The following is a 10,703-nucleotide window of genomic DNA, read 5'->3' as shown; positions in this document are numbered from 1 at the left end:
ACAATGCATTATAAGTTTTATTCACATGGAAAAAAAAAAAAAATTGGAACTTTGCAAGATTTTACAAATTTTTGGCCTTTTATTTGAAACTGAGCATGAACACTCAAAGTAATGTACTGCACATGGGATGGGATTTTAGAAACCAATATAGTAGCAAAATCAACCAAAATCAGTGCAAAGGCCACTTTATGTTAACCTGTGCACTGAATAGTCAGTTACACATTTCAGCAGAAACAAAATAGCTGTGACATTCAACAACAAAATTCCAAACTGTAAAATTCAATTTCATTTTCAAATATAATAATACTCAAATGCTCCAATGAGATATATTTCTCTCAGCAACTGGGTACAGAAGCAAGATCTATCATCTACTTCCATTATTTATATCAACACAATCTTAAAGTTAGCGATTCCTCTTAGCAAAGGACTGAGCGAACACTCACATACATGCCTTTGTTGAAATGGGATGTCCATATATCATTTATCCAAATCTAATTTACAGATTGGCTAGTCTGAATCTTTTTGAAAAATAATATCAAAGTTTTCTTTTCTTTTTTATTCTTACGTCTGGCGATATTAGCTTCAGGAAATTTAATGAAGACAATTCCCAAATCGATTCCTTTTCTCTTTTCTTATTTGAGTACACATCCAATCTTGCATAATTTACATCCACAATTTACGTCCACGCAGAAGAAAGGAGTCATGGTACAGAGTACTATTCTGTATTTAGTCTTTTTTTTGTGAAGTGATTTCACAGGGAGTTGAGGACTAAGTAAGTAAATATCACCATTCAGTGTAGTCATGACAACTAAAAGTGTATTTCAACCATAAATAATGTCATTAGTCTAGCAGAGGGAGAATTACTATATCAGTTTTGTACAAAAGTTGCCATATTTAACAGTTTAAGGGTGGGACACTCGTTATAGGAGCAAATTGGTACTAAAATTACTGTTCAACAACAGCTGAAGTACATGTATGCTATATGTGTCAGTGTCTGAGGCTGATTATTTAAAAAATGCTTTAGATATAAATGACAAGTAGGAGAAAACATGAACTCATGGCAGATAGGGAACAAAACCATGAACAAACAAATACCATGAAGACAGCAATAGCCTGTGTTCTGTTTTTACAAGGATTTACTAACCTCATTGTAGCAATAGAGCTCAAAATTTCTCTATAATGCTACATACTGTAATGTGGAAACCTATCTACCTGACACAATTTAGCCAAATAATATTCATACCATGGCAAAAAAAGAAATGTGACTGCAGAAGTAAAGACAAAATCGGTCAAATGTACGAAAGAGAAGCATAAAGGTGAAACTTCTTCTACGGCTTCGTTTTATCTCAGTATGTGTTCAGTGTGTAAACAGTAATGTCATTGAAGAAAATGATGTTTAATATACTACTGTAGGACAGGGATCATAGAGGGTTCCATGGATACAAATACCAATCACCTGTTGCTAAAGAGATTTGGGGTACAATTAACGAAACTGGCATAGCATGAAGACCTTCACTCAGTACGAGTTTTACAATGCATATCCAAGTGACCTCTATACAGCCCAGGACTAATCACAATCAAACTCAAAAGGGAGAAAACTAACAACTGCGGTCAGGTATTGTTCAAAAATTATAATTGTAACAGGCTTACTTTCTTTCTTTCTTGAAAGGATTTGATACCTTTCATGCAAAACTGGCATTGTAGTTTGTATTCAGTGTGATCATGATATACAGTGCGATTATATTCAGAATATATTCAAATACAACATTCCTCCCTTTGAACTCAAAACTCAAAATATTTAAAGCATTTTCGTTAGAAACACTGCAAAGTGGATCTCATTCATTTAATTAAAACTTCTTCTCTTGTACTGTTGCAAGTATTACTGTATACTGATAAAAAATTTAAAAAAACAAGAGCCCAAGGGCACTGTGGTTCCTTGCTTGGGGTATATGACAATACACATAATATTATCAAGCAAGATTGGGCTCAAATAGTCCAAGTAATTGTGGTCCTACATGTTCCCATAAAGTAACCAACACTATAACCAACACTTTTGTGATCACAAAATGTGATCGGATTTTGGATCAAAAGGCACTTTTGAGATCTAAGTATGGCGTCGAAAATGTAAGAAATATAAGAGACCTACAAGCGAGTCAACAGATATGATAACATTAGTGACCTCAGATGACATGACCTTTAAGTTTCAAAATGTTCCACCACCCCGTTCACAACTTGTCCCAAAATATCAACCATGTCACACCTTGGCATTGAGATTTAATTGCATTAAATTAAAAAAAATTAACTTTGAACTTGTATACATAACTTCACACACAAAGGTCACCCGAAGGTCAACCAATTGACATTTTTGAAAGGTGAGACCTAAATAGAGCATGACTGTAAAAATTCAAACATTTTTTCTTGCCCATTTTCTCCCCCCAAAATACTACTTTTTTAACATTAGCTGACCTTTGGTGACGTTGGACCACATGACCGTTAAGTTTGAAAATATTCCCCTATACCATTTGCAACTTGTCCAAAAAAATAAACCTGGTCACACCTTGGCACTGGGAGTTATTGCATTAAATGTGTGAAAATTAACTTTGACCTCATATAACTTCGCACATGAAGGTCACATGGGGGTCAACCCATTGACATTTATGATCAGAAGGTACCTTTAACATCTGAAAATAGCATCGAAACTGTAAAAATCCACAAAACACGAAAAGATCACCAGAGGTCAAATTGAGGTCAAGGGTCACCCAGATGCGGGTCGACAATTGGATTACATTGAAGCAACTCCCAACCCTAACGGACAATTTGTTCTCAAGTTATCGCAAAAATACTAGTTTTTTTATCATTAATTGACCTTTGGTGACCTCGGATCACATGACCCTTAAGTTTGAAAATATTCCCCTATACCATTTGCAACTACTCCAAAAATATCAACCTTGTCACAACTTGGAACTGGGAGTTATTGCATTAAATGTCTGAAAATTAACTTTGACCTCATATAACTTCGCACACGAAGGTCACATGGGGGTCAACCTATTGACATTTATGATCAGAAGGTACCTTTAACATCTGAAAATAGCATCGAAACTGTAAAAATCTACAAAACACGAAAAGGTCACCAGAGGTCAAATTGAGGTCAAGGGTCACCCAGATGCGGGTCGACAACTGGATTACATTGAAGCAACTCCCAACCCTAACGGACAATTTGTTCTCAAGTTATCGCCAAAATACTAGTTTTTTATCATTAATTGACCTTTGGTGACCTCGGATCACATGACCCTTCAGTTTGAAAATATTCCCCTATACCATTTGCAACTTGTCTCAAAATATCAACTGTGTAACACCTTGGCACTGGGAGTTATTACACTAAATGTCTGAAAATTAACTTTGACCTCATATAACTTAACATACAAAGGTCACCTTGGGTCAACTTATTGACATTTTTGATTGATGAGACCTAAATTTGAGCATCAAACTATACAAATTCAAACATTTTTTCTTTACCCATTTTCTGCCCCAAAAATACTAGTTTTTTAACATTAATTGACCTTTGGTGACCTCGGATCACATGACCGTTAAGTTTGAAAATATTTCCCTATACCATTTGCAACTTGTCCAAAAATATCAACCATGTCACACCTTGGAACTGGGAGTTGTTGCATTAAATGTCTGAAAATTAACTTTGACCTGGTATAACTTCGCACACGAAGGTCACACGGGTGTCAACCAATTGACATTTTTGATCGGAAGGTACCTTTGATATCCAAATCTAGCATCAAAACCAAACATTTCCTTTTTTGCTCGTTTCCTCCCAAAATAAGCACATTTTTTCTAATGTGACCTTTGACCTTTTGACCTTGGTTTCAGATGTAGTTTAATCTCCTGATTCCAAAAAACAAAACAACAAGTCTGTACAACCATCCTAACTCTGACCGAAAAACTTTGACCCCATATAACTTCGCACATAAAGGTCACACAGGGTCAACCTATTGACATTTATGATCAGAAGGTACCTTTGACATCTGAAAATAGCATCAAAACTGTAAAAATCCCCAAAAACACGTAAAGGTCACCAGAGGTCAAATTGAGGTCAAGGGTCACCCAGATGCGGGTCGACAATTGAATAACATTGAAGCAACTCCCAACCCTAACGGACATTTCGTTCTCAAGTTATCGCAAAAATACTAGTTTTTTATCATTAATTGACCTTTGGTGACCTCGGATCACATGACCGTTAAGTTTGAAAATGCTCCCCTAACCAGTTCACAACTTGTCCCAAAATATCAATCTTGTCACACATTGGCACTGGGAGTTATTGCAGTTTTAATATTTTCGGTTTTTGGACCATAACTGACCTTTGGTGACCTTTGTGGGCACCAGAAACAATAGGGCACACCTTCTCCATATGGCGGATCTATAGTCCAAGTTTGGCCTCAATCCAACATTCCCTTATTGAGATAGAGCGTACCCAAGCAAGTGTCACAGACACACACACACACACACATACATACATACACACACACGCCAACCTGACTGCATAGGTTCCTTTTGCTAAAGCAAGGAACCAAAAACTACAGTTAAATTAACATAGCTACAGACTGAGATGAAAGGGGCAGGGTCAATGTGTAGCATATGGTCCACTATATAATAAATTTCAGGAAACTGGTGTTCTTCATAAATTACTATAAGTACATAACTTAAGTTCACCACCCAACTTTTTCCCCAAATTATCCAAAACTTTGACCCAAATGAATCCTCAAAACTTTGAAAAAACAAAGTTTTTGCACATGTGGCAACCAAAAATATAGGCTATCAAATAAAAATAACAACTTAAACTTTTACTTACTAATTAGGCGAGCCATAGAAATATATCCAGTGATGCTCATAAATGTCAATAGTAGGTGTGCAGAATAATGCAACTCCTTCTTTGTAAAAATTGATTCATTTCCGACAGACTTTTGACTTTTGAAACCAAGTGTATTGGTCACAAAATACCATCATAATATCAATTATTGATTGTGTTGTGCAGCAATCTTGTGCACCACTTAAATCAATGTCGTATTAAGTCATCAACTGATAGGTTTATCAACTATTCTACTTTGTCTCCTGACTTCTCTCCCCCCCCACAACCCCCCCCCCCACCCATCCCATTCCAGCTCCTCCAATTTTAACTATTTCATCTACTATTGAAAATCCTATTTTCTTGATCTCATTGTCATGGTAACCATTCCATCTTTACAATCTCATCTCGTCATCATTTCACAGAAGAGTGGGTAGAAGACTCTATAGTCTTGGTAATCAGATCCTTTCATTCAAGGAATGGAAATTTTATGTTTGTTACGATTAACTGTGACAGTCAGATTACTGCCCGAGAGATATTCATCAACATCTTCAATACGGAACAAACACTCGGTTGTTTCAAGATGACGTACCCTGTACCCTGCGCTTGTATAAAACAATTTCTCCATATAGATAAATGAAATATGAACAGTTAATAACAACTGATATGAAGCAATTCTGTCGATTGCAGCCAGGTAAATGAAGAATACGTCTGATAAACTGCCTCCAACCTCGAACCGTGTCAAAATATAGAAAACATGACAAACAACTGAAATGTTCGTGTTCTATGCTTGTTATTCATGCTTCTGTTAGCATGTACTGTAAACATGCTCTTTCACGAGTAAATAACTAAAAAACACTTTAGATTCCTGGTTTTGATTGTACCAAGTGAAAACTGACAAAGGTTACATGTATATAAACTATTCCATTACATGCATATTGGTTAGTAATTGGTAACATGTTCTGCTAGAATAAAAAATACTAAGTGTGGCATATATTTCAATAAAAATTTATATTGCAATGCATTTTCCTACCTTTCCATCAATTAAATAGATAAATACTGTGCTACACGCTTAATTAGGGAGGATCATTGAATGGGTTGTGAATCGTGCATATCTTTTGCTGCTGACATTAAATCCTAAAATCTTTAACCAAACATGACATAACCAGTAGAGTAGTAAATTAAAAGTAGAGTGAATGTAAAGCAGTGTTCAGTGTTGTGTCCTCCACATACGATTGCTACGTTCTCCACCTTGTAAGCAGAGATGGTTTAATTAAGTTTTCGTCAATTTCAGACAGAGAACACTCAATAAATTTGTGACTTATTAACAGTTCTGTACAAACAAGTGTATAGTAGTCAATACTCAACTTCTATTAACATCCATCAATCAATGCACACCACGGCAAAATGTAAGACACCACACAAAGCTCTATACAGCAGGGCAGGATCATAGATGGCACATTTCAGTAAAACTGACAAATTATGACTTTTATGCTTTACCCAACAACTACAGTAACTGGTCGAAATTTGGAATTTAACAATCAGCTTGGAAACTTCTTTGTTTTTGCTTGGATGGAATTTTTAAATGTTTTATTTCATAATTTTCATTATATATTAAGACAGCCAGAGTTATATTAAGCAAACAGCCAAGTTGCCAGAAGATCTACACTGGGTGAGAAGCCATATAGTATTATACAATTGGCATAGAATTCTACAGGAAGCTATGGATTGTAACATACTTCCCAGGGCCCAGTACAATCACAGTCCACCCAAATTATTCAGTAATATCTTGACTTTTCACACTTTCATACACATTCGCCATTTAATTGATTTCTAAATGTCAGGAACATGTGTTGCTCCATCATTTTGTTATCATAATGGAAGCAAGATTCCGCCCACGATATTGTGACTGGTTACTGTACTGTGACACCAAGGCCCTACCCATAGTGCATATAACATGATGCACTATGTTAGGTTCAGTGGAGAAATGGAATGACTAATGGTGTACTTGCACACAAAACATTAGGGTTACTAATCACTTAAAATCTTAAGCTACCTTCTTTCAAATACTGCACTGTACTTAACCAGTCCCCATGTTGCACTGGTACAGCCATTGGGATGAAATCAAATAAAACTATTCACTTGCATTGTAACTTCTTCAAACAACTCCTAAAGTTACCATTATATGAAGAGAAAGGGAGCCTTGAGACAAAGTTCCTTTCTATGCTACAGTAAAGCAGATCTCCACGATCCAGAAACAAAAGGAACCTATTGTTATTCAACAACATGGATACATTGTACATACTGCCTTGTACCCTTCAATGAGTTTAATACCAATCATCTGGATTTGGAAAGGAGATAATACTGCTTGGGTTTGTCATAATCTGTCACTTGATGAATGATGGTTTCTATTGATTATCTTCCAGTTATGAATAGGAATCTGAAGCAAACAAATATTGGATACTACACTTTAAATTCCCAAATTAACCTTTGGCAGACTACATTAATGATGTCAGCAGAGGGGGATTGATGTGGGAGGTCCTTGCTGATGGGACAAAATGATGGGATAACATGTCTTTCAGTTTACTCATGGGTACAGTACCTCAAGATTCAGGGATTCACTAATCGGTAAAAATGAAGCCTTTGAACTTTGTGTTCAGTCTTTGTAGACAAGAATTGTCTGATCAAAAAATTCAGTTTTACAATTAAGTACAACTAATACCAGTCCATGTTTGTCAATACAACACAAGGAATGACACGTATGATGTATGTCTATGGTAAACCTAAATAATTCTTCATTCTGAAAGAAAAATAAGGAATTACACGGAGACACAGAGAAAACTACTCAATTTAATTTATTCACCAGTAATCAATCTTTTATATACACAACTAGTATGAAATAATGAAAACAGACCATAACAAGGCCTAGGAATACACGTTTGTGTGCTTGTTCTCCCTAGTGACAATAATAATAGTAATGTAGATTTATATAGCGCCACTCCAGGAAACCTGTAACTGCCCATGAAAACAAAGCATTTGTTGAACATTGAATTATATGAACAGCTTAAAACACTTTTCTTAAGAAATGGTTCATCAACTTGAAAGGCTTCTAATATGGACATTTTATCTCCACATTTAGTCTTCACATAAACTGTAATGTCATAATAGCCTACTTTAAACTGCATTGCACTATTTGTTATTGAGGAAGGAAGTTATACATCAAGATGCATTATAGGGAGCTATTAAAAATATATATATCATGTCCAAGTAACAACATGAATCTATGTCAAGTCTACCGGTAATGATTAGTAGTACAGAACTGATGTTATTACTATATTATATTTGCAGAAATAATTCAATATTGAGTAAGATTTGACAGTTGGAAGATCTAAAATGCACCACACAAATACCCTGTCATGCCACATTTAGTACACCACACTTGTTTTATAACCAACAGACACTAGGGCAGAGGTTACTACAGAACAGCCTGTGATACTTAATATTGGATTTAGGGACCCCTACGTAGATTTGAGATTGGGAGGGGGAAGGGATCATGCAAATGTTCTGGGGTGTAGAACTAGAAGTGTTGTAGGCTATATACTACAGTAACACCACACCTGCATGAAAATCAACACTCTAAAGTGGGCTTATTATTTGCCTACCACAGCTGAAAGTTGAACATAATTGGTAAAGGTCTAGTACTACAGTAGTTTGAAATTAGCCCAAGGCTAAGCTGGGCTAGTGAAGTAAGAGAAGCATCAACAACTCTTGCAGTGAATGCATCCAAGCATTTCACTAAACAATATTAGCCTACTTTGTATCTAACAAAATAACAGTCATGCCTAGGCTACGCCTGTGAAATTAATGGCCACTGTTCACAAGCTCCAACGTTTTTGAAACCGAAAATCAGCTATATTTCACTAATTCACGCCACAAGGCATGAAGTAACATACCATTGTTAAATGTAATTTGCAACTAGACCTAACGAACTGTTAAGCAACCTACGGCCCTAACGTTATATTTGGTTATCTGTACTGTAAAATCAAAGTTAGTGTCTCACTTGGTTAAAACATTTATCGTTTGTAAATTGTCTGCCTTCTACAGTAAAAATGCTGTCCATAGGCATAGTGTCAATTGTAATAACACAGGCTATACAAATTCAATTATCATTCAACATACGGTAGTCAATTGTCTTTTGAAACTTTTTTTCTGAAATAAATGAAGCCCATGCTTATACATTACCTTTTATTTCGCTTCACAAATTCCTTCGTGTTAGATTAGATATATTCTCCTAAACTGAGTTTGCACGAATTACCAAACGCCGGTAGTCTGCTGAGATGATAGCGAATGTTCTCAATGGTAATGCCAATGGTAGCCGAAATTTACCAACGTAGCTAGTAGGTGTACACAATATATTTATTGATACTGGTATAACGATATTGTACGAGTAGGCTCTTGGTCGCGTGTTCTATGTAATATATTAGAAATGTCACTGTCGTGTGTGAACGGAGTTGAGACAAGTACCAAAGACATATGTACTGTGGATATACGAATCTAACAATTGGCATAAAAGATGTCTGACTTATGTAGGTGTGCTTGTTTCAAGTCTGTTACACGGTTGTGCGGGTGGGTATCAAGGTATTCTTTACAAATTTGTGCAAACGGTTGTTGTACAATTGTTTTTTTGGAAAAGTTAAAGATTAATTTGTAATTCAGTCAAGATGAAGTCCTTCGCAAAATTTATGTGAATCTTCATTTGGCCTGCATTCCATACATTTTTGTTTCATAAAAAAACATTTCCTATTTTATAATAAACTATTTTATGGATGGATAATTGGTTGGTATACAATATGGCCGGATAGCAATGAATTTTTTAAAAGTCTACAACATATGAAAATTAATGTTCTGCCTGTAAAGTTATCCTGACGCCAAATTTTGTGTTAAGCTTTCTATCTGTTGATGCCATATCTGAAAGATGCCTGAAAATATAAGCTTTTACAATAGTCCTCTAACATGATTGCATCATGAACTGTGAAATTAGGCCATAAATCTTAATGGTTTGCAATGAATGAAGAAGAAAGAATTCCATGTAGTCAATTATGCATGTGGGACAGTTTTCTGTAAACATGGATTAAATGGAAATAAATGAGTAATAATTAAGGAGCAGTAGATTGCTTGTAATATTTTTGATCGCTAAGGGTCTGTGTCATATAGGAATACACTAATATAATTGTATGGCACAATTGTTTTGAAGACATCACAAGAAATTCAATCATTACTTTAAAGGGTGTGGAGACTCGCGCAAAAAGAAACGTCTAATGCCGGTAATCTGACCATACAGCTGCGGTCAATACCCACACAGCACAGTGTATAAACGATACAGCGATGGACATCTCAGGTCCAGCTAAAGATAACAAGGTATCACGTTTCATTACTGTCTGCATTTTGTAGCGTCACAAACAAAACGTCACTTGCAAGCAACAGAAAATTAACTTTTTCAGATGGCCGCACAGGGTTTGGGGCGAGTCTTCAATGCATTTAAGCTACTGAAACCTTTTTATAAAAATTATCACTGGCACCCCTTCCCTGACCAGCTTCCCCTGCCCTCACTCGAATCATGATTTTAAATCATTCAAGTGTAAGAAAAAAATACAAAATGAATTTCATGGTATTCGCACTTTATGCTTTCATCCTGCTCACTTTGTCTGATAGCTATCACAAACTTCCTCTTAGCTGTTAGTCATTATTTTGAGGAGCAAGTTTTCTTTCTTTTCTTTTGTTTTCTTTTTAAACTCATTCAAAAGTTATTCATATTTACCACGTCACTTGTCTGTTTATAATATAATATACC

At 35.7% G+C, this 10,703-nt stretch overlaps 1 protein-coding gene across 1 annotated transcript in view; it reads right to left on the bottom strand.

Annotated features, from left to right (window-relative positions):
* The window catches only part of LOC139979729 (ras-related protein Rab-3-like), a 60,598-nt gene extending 51,262 nt beyond the window's left edge, over window positions 1-9,336 (bottom strand). Inside the window, exon 1 of the mRNA XM_071990793.1 lies at window positions 9,095-9,336. The gene's annotated coding sequence lies outside the window, so the exon portion shown is untranslated. The remainder of the gene's footprint in view (window positions 1-9,094) is intronic.
* Between the last annotated feature and the right edge of the window lie 1,367 nt (window positions 9,337-10,703).

This window comes from Apostichopus japonicus, chromosome 2, assembly GCF_037975245.1.
Source record: "Apostichopus japonicus isolate 1M-3 chromosome 2, ASM3797524v1, whole genome shotgun sequence".
Taxonomy (NCBI): domain Eukaryota; kingdom Metazoa; phylum Echinodermata; class Holothuroidea; order Aspidochirotida; family Stichopodidae; genus Apostichopus; species Apostichopus japonicus.
Note: the sequence above shows the minus strand (reverse complement) of the source record. Positions and strands in the feature narration are given on the sequence as shown.